Source organism: Dermacentor silvarum, chromosome 3, assembly GCF_013339745.2.
Source record: "Dermacentor silvarum isolate Dsil-2018 chromosome 3, BIME_Dsil_1.4, whole genome shotgun sequence".
Taxonomy (NCBI): Eukaryota; Metazoa; Arthropoda; class Arachnida; order Ixodida; family Ixodidae; genus Dermacentor; species Dermacentor silvarum.
The window spans coordinates 73,630,128-73,642,445 of NC_051156.1; positions in this window are offsets into that span (position 1 = coordinate 73,630,128).

The window sequence follows — 12,318 nt, forward strand, 5'->3', positions numbered from 1 at the left end:
GCGAGGCGAAGCAGCGTTATCGACGTGGCTCTTGGGCTGGAAGGTCGCTTCGTCAGCTATGCTCTGACGACGGGAGTGCGGAGAACCCGGCCACGAAGCTCGTAACGCTGGCAAGGCCCAGGCGTAGCTGTAGACCTCGGAGACGTTCGGGCGAAGCTCCTGGGACCGGCTGCTGCTGTTCACGGTGGTTCCGGTCCTCTTCGCACGAATCCCTCTTCCTCGGCCGAGCGCGATCAACCGATAATCAGCAGGACACCGGGTCGCCACGCAGATGGAGCGAGGGCGAAGAACGCTTCGGTTGGCCTAACCAGGCAATCCACACGTCAGCGGCAGCTACCGGGGCACCAGCCACATACTCGGTCAGGTTAACAGAACCGCGAGTCGTCGGAACTTACGGTATCAGCTACACCCTGAATGAATACGACTTGGACTCGACGAGAGAAACTTCAAGTCGACGGTCCGTAAGAGCCCATATTTCTGCTTTGCGACGCAGTTAGGCCGGGGCTAGGGTGGCCAGACTTTGATGAGTCAGGGCTAAGACTGACTTAGGGACTTTCAGACGGAGCTAGGCTCCGAAACCAAAATAGAGTATTTGTTGGTAGTTTTGTATTTAGTCCGAGTTTTGTATTTTCACTGAGCGAACATTTTTGTTAAATTATGGCTTTAGTTTTGTGTGCCTCTTGCTTTTACCGTCCTTGTACATATTAAATCCTTGTTTGCTGTGCTGCCGGTCGTATCTCTCCTCCCTCGAGGGTAACGCCTGTGCGCAACCCTCCGGCTCTCAAGTAAAAAGGTGACAGGTTCCCGACAGTAGTGACCCGGACGTTTCATTCCGCACTGCGCTGAGCTTCCACATCCTCTGACTGACCTTCTTCGCACGACCAAGGGCTCTTCATATGCGATTTTCTGGTCTCCTGAAGCTGACGGTGCTTTCAGGGCTGCTAAACAAGCCGTCGCCAATGCGGTACTTATTATACACCCGAGAACTAACGTGCCAACCCGCATCCTGGTGGATGCTTCCAGTGTGGCCTTCGGCGGTGTTCTCTAGCAGAAAATCAACTCCGAATGGCGCCCACTAGGTTTCTTCTCTCGGAAGCTCCAGCCTGCCGAAACTCCCTACAACGTTTTTGGCCGCGAGCTGCTCGCCATCTACTCCACCATCCAACACTTTCGGCACCTCTTGTAGGGCCAGCCATTTTATGTTCTAACGAATCATAAGCCCCCGGAGTATGTCTTCCGTACAAACTCTTCCAAGTGCGTCGCACGTGAACTTCGTCAACTGGCCTATATATCGGAGTTCACAAAGGATATCAAGCACATGAAAGGCACCGACAACGAGGCAGCTGATGCACTTTCACGCATCACGTCCCTTATCGCTTCGACATCGACTGGGTATTGGGAAGGTCTAGCTCGTGCGCAACACGGAAGACCCGGAGCTGCAAGCGCTGCGTGGCCAACCCCGTTCCCTCCGTCTACAACTCGTTCCTCACCCGTTTGTGCCTGGCTCCCTCTGGTAAGACATGTCAGCGGCTGCACCTCGGCCCTTCACTCCGGCTGCCTTCCGTCGTGTGGTGTTCCATCCCTTCATGACATCTGCCATCGCAGCATCCGAGCCACGCAACGGCTCGTTACACAGCGGTATGTCTGGCCAAGAATTAACACCGATGTTCGTCAGTGGGCCCGGCCCGCTCGTGCCTCGCATGCCAGACCGTCAAAGTGACCCGCCACACGAAGACTGCCACACAGTCGTTCTTGCCCTCTGGCTGCCGTTTTGACCACATCATCTTGATTTGGTTGGACCACTTCCTCACTCTCACGACTGTCATTACATTCTCACAATGATCGACCGCTTCATCCGTTGGCCCGAAGCCGTGCCCACTCTGGACATTACTCCGGAAACGGTAACCAAAGCCTTCGTTTCAGCATGGGTTTCGCGCTTCGACTGCCCCAGCATTGTGACAACTGATCGCGACCGGCAATTTGACTACAAACTCTTCACTTCGCTCAACCGCCTGCTTGGCTCTAAGCATTGCCGTACCACTGCATATCATTCCTGTGCCAACGGCATGGTTGAACGGCTCCATCGCCAGCTCAAGGCTGCACTCACTGCGCACCTGGATCGAGAGCATTGGGTCAACCACCTTCCTATGGTGCTTCTCGGCTAACGTGCCGTCCTTCATCGCGACCTTCGCTGTTCAGTGGCCGAACTCGTCTACGGCGCACCCCTGCTGCTTGCTGGAGATTTGTTCGTTCCTTCGGCCGCCTCGCCCCAGCCGCTACAGTACCTCCAACACCAGGACTGCATTCAGCCACTGCACCCCGTACCGCCTCGATCATCGGACCACAGCATCTTTGTGAACCCAGACCTTGAGTCCTCGTCCCATGTGTTCCTCCGACGAGACGCTATAAAGGCGCCTCTTACACCCTCCTACGGCGGACCGTACGGTGTCCTCCACATGACGCAGAAGTTCGCCACCATCCTATTGAATGGCCGCGAAGAAGTCGTTTCGCTGGACCGCCTCAAACTGCCTATGTCCTGACGCCTGCCAAGGAGCACCCCGCGGATGTCGCTGGCGCACCCGTCGATCTGCTTGACAGCAAGACAGCCTCATCTCTGCCTAGTCGACGAGTACATTTCGCCGCTCCGTCTGGGCGAGGGGCCCTGTAACGCCCACCGACGCTGCTAAGCGGGGACGCTAAGGTCAGCGCTCTCGGTCAGCGCCTTAGGGCCGGCTGCGACTCACGAGAAAAATAAAGTTGGGCGGCGCGTGCCAGCGGCGCAAGCACGGCACGCGCTAGTCCGTGCTGAAAGCCTGCTGAGCTGGTCCTCTTGTTCTGGCGCTCCGCTGCGACCCCTCGGTTCCCGACACATCTGTAGCCCCTACCGCCTAGACCGTCAACCTTTGCGCCGCTAATGAACAACTCCCCGCGCTGATGCGAAGAGCTGTGACGACAGCTGCAGACTCGCACCTTTATCTCTCCTCCCCTCCTTCCCTTCATCCACCTCCCTCTCTGCCCCTCATCATCATCATCATCATCAGCCTCTATTTATGTCCACTGCAGGACGAAGGCCTCTCCCTGCAATCTCCAATTACCCCTGTCTTGCGCTAGGGTACTCCAACTTGCGCCTGCGAATTTCCTAACTTCATCATCCCACCTGGTTTTCTGCCGTCCTCGACTGCACTTCCCTTCTCTTGGTATCCATTCTGTAACCCTAATGGTCCACCAGTTATCCGTCCTACGCAATACATGGCCTGCCCAGCTCCATTTCTTCCGCTTAATGTCAACTAGAACATCGGCTATCCCCGTTTGTTCTCTGATCTACACCGCTCTCTTCCTGTCTCTTAACATTACTCCTAAGATTTTTCGTTCCATCACTCTTTGTGCGGTCCTTAACTTGTTCTCGAGCTTCTTTGTTAACCTCCAAGTATCTGCCTCATATGTTAGCACCGGTAGAATGCAATGATTGTACACTTTTCTTTTCAACGACAGTGGTAAGCTCCCAGTCAGGATTTGGCAATGCCTGCCGTATGCACTCCAACCCAATTTTATTCTTCTTTAAATTTCTTTCTCATGATCAGGGTCCCCTGTGAGTAATTGACCTAGATAAACGTACTCATTTACAGACTCTAGAGGCTGACTGGCGATCCTGAATTCCTGTTCCCTCGCCAGGCTATTGAACATTATCTTTGTCTTCTGCATATTCATCTTCAACCCAATTCTTACACTTTCTCAATTAAGGTCCTCAATCATTTGTTGTAATTCGTCTCCATTGTTGCTGAATAGGACAATGTCTACTGCAAACCGAAGGTTGCTGAGATATTCGCCGTTGATCCTCACTCCTAAGTCTTCCCAGTCTAAGAGCTTGAATACTTCTAAGCATGCAGTGAATAGCATTGGAGAGATTGTGTCTCCTTGCCTCACCCCTTTCTTGATAGGTAACTTTCTACTTTTCTTATGGAGAACCAAGGTAGCTGTGGAATCCTTGTAGATATTTGCTACGATATTCACGTATGCCTCCTGTACTCCTTGATTACGCAATGCTTCTATGACTGCTGGTATCTCTATTGAATCAAATGCCTTTTCATAATCTATGAAAGCCATATAGATAGGTTGATTGTACTCCGCAGATTTTTCTATTACCTGATTGATGACATGGATATGATCCATCGTAGGATATCCCTTCCTGAAGCCAGCCTGTTCTCTTGGTTGACTGAAGTCAAGTGTTGCCCTGATTCTATTGGAAATTATCTTGATGAATATTTTATATAATACAGAAAGCAAGCTAATGGGCCTGTCATTCTTCAATTCTTTAACGTCTCCCTTCTTATGGATAAGTATAATGTTGGCATTCTTCCAGCTGTCTGGTACACTTGAAGTTGTGAGGCATTGCGTATAAAGGACCGCAAGCTTTTCAGGTATGATATCTCCCCCATCTTTGAATAAATCTACTGTTATTCCATCTTCTCCAGCAGCTTTTCACCCTGGTCATGCCTTTCAAGGCCCTTCTAACTTCATCGCTAGTTATATAAGGAGCCTCTGTATCCCGTTCATGACTATTTCTAATGAAAGTAGCTTGGCTGTTTTGGGCACTGTACAGGTCAGTATAGAATTCTTCCGCTGCTTTTACTATGTGTCGAAATTGCTGATGATATTACCATGCTTATCTTTCAGTGTCCTATTCCTAGCTTTCTTCTTACTGATTTAATGCTTCGTCCATATTTTACGGCTTCCTCAATCTTTCCCACATTATAATTTCGAATATCCCTTACTTTCCTCTTGTTGATCAGTTTTGACAGTTCAGCGATTTCTAACTGATCTCTTGAGTTGGTCACTTTCATGTTTGTCGTTTCTTTATTAGGTCCTTTGTTTCTTGGGGGAGCTTACCTCTTGGTTGGCTTGGTGACTTACCTCCCACTTCAATTGCTGCTTCTGATATCAGCCTAGTTACGGTTTCATTCATTACCTCTATGTTATCTTCATCTTCCTGTTCTAAAGCTGCATATTTGTTTGCGAGCACCAGCCTGAATTGGTGTGGTTTTACCCTTACTGCGTCTAGGTTGGCCTGTTCCTCTTGACTAATTTCACACTTTCTCTCTTCAAATTGAGAGAAATCCTAGACCTCACTAACCTATGGTCACTGCACTTTACCTTACCTAACACTTCTACATTCTGCACTAGGCTTGGATCGGCAGAGAGTATGAAATCTATTTCATTTCTTGTTTCTCCATTAGGGCTTTTCCAGGTCCACTTCCTGTTGCTACGCTTCCTGAAGAATGTATTCATTATTCGGAGCCTATTTCTTTCCGCAAATTCTACCAACTCTCCTCTTGCATTCCTAGAATCGGTGCCGTAGTTGCCAATTGCTTGCTCGCCAGCCTGTTTTTTCCCCAATTTTGCATTGAAGTCGCCCATGACTACCGTATACTGAGTTTGCACCTTTCTCATTGCTAATTCAACATCTTCATAAAACTGTTCTATTTCTTCATCATCGTGACTGGAGGTTGGGGCGTAGGCTTGTACTACCTTCATTTTGTACCTCCTATTCAGCTTTATTACGACGACTGCTACCCTCTCATTGATGCTGTAGAATTCATCAATGTTGCCCGACTAGAAATCCTATCCCGCATTCTCTCTTATCTTGAAGACCTCTGTAGCAGAGGACGTGGCCGTTAGTCAGCACTGTGTAAGCCTCACCAGTTCTTTTAACCTCACTAAGGCAAATAATATCCCAGGCAGTGCCTGATAATTCCTTAAATAGTCCTGCTAAGCTAGCCTCACTCGAGAGGGTGCGCATGTTGAACTTTGCCAGGTTCAGTTTCCATTGGCGGCCTGTCCGGACCCAGAGATTCTTAGCACCCTCTGCCACGTCGCAGGTCTGACCGCCGCCTTGTTCAGGTGCTCCGCAGCCACTGGGGACTGAGGGCCATGGGTCGGAGTCATGAGGGAGGTAGTGGCCGAATACTGCACCAGGGAGGCCAATTCCTGTTCTGGTGAGGGAGTGACTTTGATGGAGCTTAGTGGGCCTGCCTAGTTTGGTTGCACCTGAACTAGTATAGCCCCACTAGCTCTCGGCAATGTTTTTTTTTTGCCGGTGTTTGGCACCACTCCGTGCCTGAGAATCTGTTGCACTGGGGCAGTATTCGAACTTACGACCTTCAGATTTGAAGTCGTGTGTTCTACTTCTGCTCCACGCCACCGCCCTCATCCTCATCCACGCCACTGCCCCTCAGCTACCTGTAAATTTTGCTCCACAACCAAGGCCAATCTTAATCACATCATTTGTGGGGGTGACTTAAACCCCACTACGCCTGTTCCTCCGTAAATTATTAGATAGTGAGGAGCGATGGGAGGGCGCCTTGCGCGGCTCCATCCTTGGGTGGGGTGGGAGGATAGTGAAGCCATCCTGGTGGGGGTGCAAATTTTAGTTGTACTTTTGATTGAAAGGCGCAGAGATCTAGACCGGGGGAGAGGGCGCTACGCACGGTAGCGCCCTCCCGCCCTCTATTTCTCTGCCCCTTTCTTTAAAAGTAAAAATAAAGTTTGCACCACCACCAATGGTGCCAGAAATGTTGGCCTACCCACTTATTTCACATCCACGTATTGTCGCACTTGCGCATAGTTAGAACGCCATCCGAAGAGTTCAAGCTCAACGCTAAACCTTTGCGGTCGCTGTCATTGCTTGGCCGTTCGGACAAAAATCTAATTTTCCTGCTCTCCGTTGTTTGAACGCTTGCGTATTTTACGAATTTGCATTTATACTAACGTGCTTTTTCTTTATTGTTACGGCCTTGCCTAACACCCAAATTCTGAGCTTCGGCAGAAGGGCTGATTTAGCGGAGCCACTAAATTACACTTAAATGTTTTTTCGCGCAGGGCGCAAAGCTGCCATGGCCTATTCAGTGCTACAATCGCCTCTTCGAAGTTGGGCATAATTAGTGACATAGACCTATAGTCTCAGCGCATTGTGCAAACCACGAATTTTGGGAGTCGTAGGAATGCATTCCCATAGGCAGGAAGTCCCGTAGCGGATTGCGCTCGACTTCAAAAAATAAAGGTTTTTTAATCTAATCTGCTGACTGCCCTTATAAATTTTTATGGCTGAGTATGGATTTTGAATAAGGCAGTTTTATTATTTGCCTTAGTTTATCTTCAGATTAGACTCAGACACGTGGCAATGATATCGGCTAAGAGTTATACGATGACGGTGATTTATCGGTTTTCAATCGCTGACTTACGAACACGACCGTCGTGTTCAAGCATATCATTTCGTAGATGGATTTGCATAACGCCGTTGCGTATTTATTTCACTTCATCCTAAAGAGAAGTTTCCGAACACAATAAATTGTGAATTAAAAGTTACAGGAATCACAGAAAAATGAAGGTGCTGGGTGTTGTCGTCAAATGACCTTATATTCTCAACAGTATATTACATACAGTGAATTCTCACTTACACTGAGGAAAAAGACAAACACCAACTTACGTTTCTCATGTCATCAATTGTGGCGATAACATCATGGGTATTAGGCACATAAGGGCTTTGCCCTGAAAGAGGGGAAAAAATCACGCACCATTACACTGCTGTGAAGATAGATTACCAGCAAAGCAGTTTAGCACACGACATAGAGGTGACCCTGAACTTAGTTCAAAGGTGCGAGCAAATTTTATTTCCCTTGAGCAGCGACGGCGGTCATCGCGAAGAAAGACACACACACACACACACACACAAACTTCTATTTTGATCGGCGCTCTTGATCGGCGGCATACATTCACGTGGGAGACTACCGCCACCGCGGGGAGCTGGAGGAACCTAGGCACGCGCGACGGAACCGCCACGCCGGAAAAGAGAAAGGAAACTAGGTACGCTAGCGCTTGGAACATGAACAACGCCGATCACCATCATCATCATCATCATCATCATCATCATCAACCTATTTATGTCCACTGTAGGACGAGGCCTCTCACTGTGATCTCCAATTTCCCATGTCTTGGGATAGCTGATTCCAAATTGAGCCTCCAAGTTTCCTAACTTCATCCCCCCACCTAGTTTTCTGCCTTCCTCGACAGCGGTTCCCTTCTCTTGGTATCCATTCTGTAACTCTAATGTTCCGCCGGTTATCGATCCTACCCATTACATGCCCTGCCCAGCTCCATTTCTACCGCTTAATGTCAACTAGAATATCGACTATCCCCGTTTTTTTTCTCTGATCCACACCGCTCTCTTCCTGTGTCTAACGAATAGGGCGCAAGCTGTTTCGCTTAGACTTTTACAGACCGGCACATATCCGTGTCTGGCCGTTCTGCACGAAGTTTACCCTGACGTATATCGCGACGACGCCTGCCCATCCTGTGGGCAGACCTCCACTCTAGGACACATGCTCTGGGAGTGCTGGTCGAGATACCCCAAGTTCAGCAAGGATGAGTGGGACTCGCTTCTGCGTAGCCCCGCTCTAGACAAGCAAATCCTGGCTGTCCGGTGTGCCCGCGACCGGGCTGGTGGACTAGACCTGCCGGTCCCGACGTGGGACTAGCCGGGTGCGCGACGAGTTCGCGTCCTCGCCGGACCTGTAATAAAAGTTATTTCACTCACGTTAGGCCTAATATTTTTCGTTCCATCGCTCTTTCTGCGGTCCTTAACTTGTTCTCGAGGTTCCTTGTTAACCTCCAAGTTCCTGCCCCATATGTTAGCACGGGTTGAATGCAATGATTGTACACTTTTCTTTTCAACGACAGTGGTAAGCTCCCAGTCAGCATTTGGCATACCTGCCGTATGCACTCCAACCCAATTTTGTCCTTCTGTAAATTTCTTGCTCGTGATCAGGGACCCCTGCGAGTAATTGGCCTAGGTAAGCGTACTCCTTTACAGACTTTAGAGGCTGACTGGCGATCCTGAATTCTTGTTCCCTTGCCAGGCTATTGAACATTATGTTTGTCTTCTGCATATTGTCACGGCTCACTGGAGACAAGAGCGAAGAGCGGTATTTAATTGAGACAATTAGGACAGAGCGCTCAGTTCAAACTTCTTCTCTAGCACCTCGCTTGCATGCTCGAGGTCGTCGTCTTTGTTGTGAGCGTGGTTGGGCACAAATAGCGGCGCGGCATTTGCCCCCTCCAGAAGGAGCATCGACCCGATGCTCGGCGGGTAGCGCCCGGTGATCAGCAAACCAGAGAGTACCCATGTCATTCAGAAAAATAAGGTTTCATGCGCACCACGTGCACAGTCTCAGGCAGGTTCATACGGCGCCTCCAGCAGGATGGGCTGTCAGGAACAACTTCATAGTTGACGTCGCTAAGGCGTCGTAGAACCTTGTATGGTCCGAAGTATCGGCGTAGAAGTTTCTCCGCGAGGCCCCGGCGGCGTACTGGAGTCCAAACCCAGACTCTTTGGCCGGGATGGTAGACGACGCATCGATGGTGGTGATTGTAACGTCGGGCATCTCGCTCTTGCTGGCCAGTTATGCAAACGCGCGCGAACTGTCGTGCTTCTTCGGCGCGCGCTGTAAAATCTGCGGCGTCAGTCTCGGAATCACTGGAATCATGACCCAGCATAGCATCCAGCATTGTCGTCACTTCTCGACCGTGGAGGAGACTGAATGGTGTCATTTTTGTTGTTTCTTGCCGAGCCGTGTTATAAGCAAACGTGACGTAGGGTAATATTTGGTCCCAGTTCTTGTGGTCCACATCGACATACATGCACAGCATGTCTGCGAGAGTCTTGTTGAGGCGCTCCGTAAGTCCATTGCTTTGCGGGTGATAGGCTGTCGTCCTTCGGTGTGCCGTGCCACTGAGCGTTAGTACAGTTCGCAAAAGTTCAGCCGTGAACGTGGTTCCCCTGTCGGTTACGATGACTGCTGGAGCACCGTGCCTCAGGACGAAGTTTTCAATGAAGAACTGTGCGGCCTCGGCTGCTGTGCTGCTCGGAAGGGCCTTGGTTTCTGCATATCGCGTGAGGTAGTCTGTCACAACTATGATCCACTTATTTCCGGCTGCAGATATTGGGAATGGGCCCAAGAGGTCCATCCCAATTTGTGCAAACAGCGTTTCCGGCACTGGAACAGGATGTAATAGCCCGGCAGGTTTTGCAGGTGGTACTTTTCGTCGCTGGCAGTCAAGGCATGTTCGAACGTAGTGCTTCACTTGTGCTGCAACTCGTTAAATGCCGCCTCTTGCTCCTCGCCCCACACAAACGCGACATCTTCTCTGGTTAGGCAGGTGAGCGGTGAGGCGATGCGTGCAAAACCCGCAATAAATGGCCGGTAATATGCGCATAGGCCCAGGAAGCGTCTGACTGCCTTCTTGTCCATAGGCCTTCAAAACTTTGCGACAGCTGCGATTTTCTCAGGATCAGGTCTGACACCTGTGTGGCTTACAACGTGGCCCAAAAACTGCAGTCCTTTATAGCCAAAGTGACACTTTTCAGGTTTTAAAGTAAGCCCAGCGGACCGTATGGCTTGAAGAACTAACCGTAGCCGTCTGAGATGTTCATAAAATGTGGCAGAATAAACAATCACATCGTCTAGGTACACTAAGCAAGTCTTCCACTTAAGGTCTGAGATAACGGTATCCATTAGCCTTTGAAACATGGCTGGGGCGGAGCACAAACCAAAAGCGATAACTTTGAATTCATAGAGCCCATCAGGCGTCACAAAAGCAGTCTTTTTGCGATCCCGTTCATCGACCTCTATTTGCCAGTACCCACTCTTTAAGTCCATTGACGAGAAGTACCGTGCATGCCGTAGCCTGTCGAGGGAATCGTCGATACGTGGTAAGGGATACACGTCTTTTTTCGTAATCCGATTGAGCTTGCGATAATCGATACAAAACCGCAGGCTACCATCCTTCTTCTTAACGAGTACCACGGGCGATGCCCAAGGACTTTTTGACGGCTGGATGACATCATCTTCTAGCATTTTCTTGACTTGCTGCTGTATTGCTTCACGCTCTTTCTCAGCCACGCGATACGGATGCTATCGCATGGGTATTGCTGTTTCCTCCGTAATAATGCGGTGTTTCGTCAGTGGTGTTTGACGCACTCGGGACGTTGTAGAGAAGCAGTCCTTAAAATGGTCAAGCAGTTGCCTGAGACTTTGTTTCTGTTGAGGCGCTAAACCTGGGTCAACGTCGACGACGGGTGCATGCGGCATCGTATCGGTGGTTGATTCCTCTTTTACAGCAATGCAGTATTGAACGTGGTCAATTTCGTCAAAGTATGTCACAGCGGTGCCTTTACTGATGTGCCGGCGTTCATTGGTAAAATTTGTCAGTAGTACCTCTGTGCGAACACCGATTAGGCTGACGATACCCCGAGCGATGGCAACACCTTGATGGAACAGAAGTGCAGTTCATTGTTCGGCGACACCATCCTTGTTAAACTGTTCTCCGCAACTGACGGAGACAGAACTGCATGATAGTGGTGGTATGCAGACGTCGTCGTCAGCGACACGTAACGATGTACGTTGGCGCTCTTCGTCGTGGCTCGTGTCTATACTATTCGATAAGGTTATCTCGCCATCACGTATGTTAACCATGGCGCCGTACTCCCGCAAGAAGTCCATTCCAATGATGAGTGATCTGCAGCACTCCTTTAAAATCATGAAACAGGCCACAAAAGCTGTATTTCCTATCTGGAGTCGTGCAGTACATTTTCCTGTAGGTGTCATTATCTGGCCCCCGGCATTTCGAATATGAGGGCCCGTCCATTGCGTTTTGACTTTCTTAAGCCGGTCTGCCACTCATTATCGAAAAGTCTGCTCCAGTATCAACTAAAGCTGTCACGTCGTGTCCATCAATCGTTAAGAGTAGGTCGGCACTCACAAATTCGTCGGTGTTCCGTTTCTCCGGGTTGCTCTGCTCCTTACTCAGTAATAATGGGGGATTTTCGGCGGTTCGACTACTTGCAACCTTCCCCCCGGAGGTCGCTGATTTCAGTTTCCCCGCCGCGGGCTTGGAGAGCAGCCTCTTACCACGTCAGCGAAACTGCGACGGTCCGGCGAAGAATAGCGTAACGGAGACGGCGAGCGCGACCGGAGATTAGCAGAGCTGCCTTGTTCCCGAGGGATACTGTCGTCGAAGCGTGGATATCTCTCTGGAAACTGTCGCGGAGTAGCAGGTGACATTTCCTGGATGCCACCCTGGCGATGAGGGCAAAAACGATGTGCCCTGGTTCGCCACAGTGAAAACACAATGGTCGGCGATCATCAGTGCGCCATAACGTTGGTCCTGCGAAGCTGAGGTCCAGGCAGCAGTAGGTGGCCGCTGGTGGTACTGTTGTACTGGCACGGTAGAACAGCGGGGCGACGCGACAGCGTCTCCCTAGCC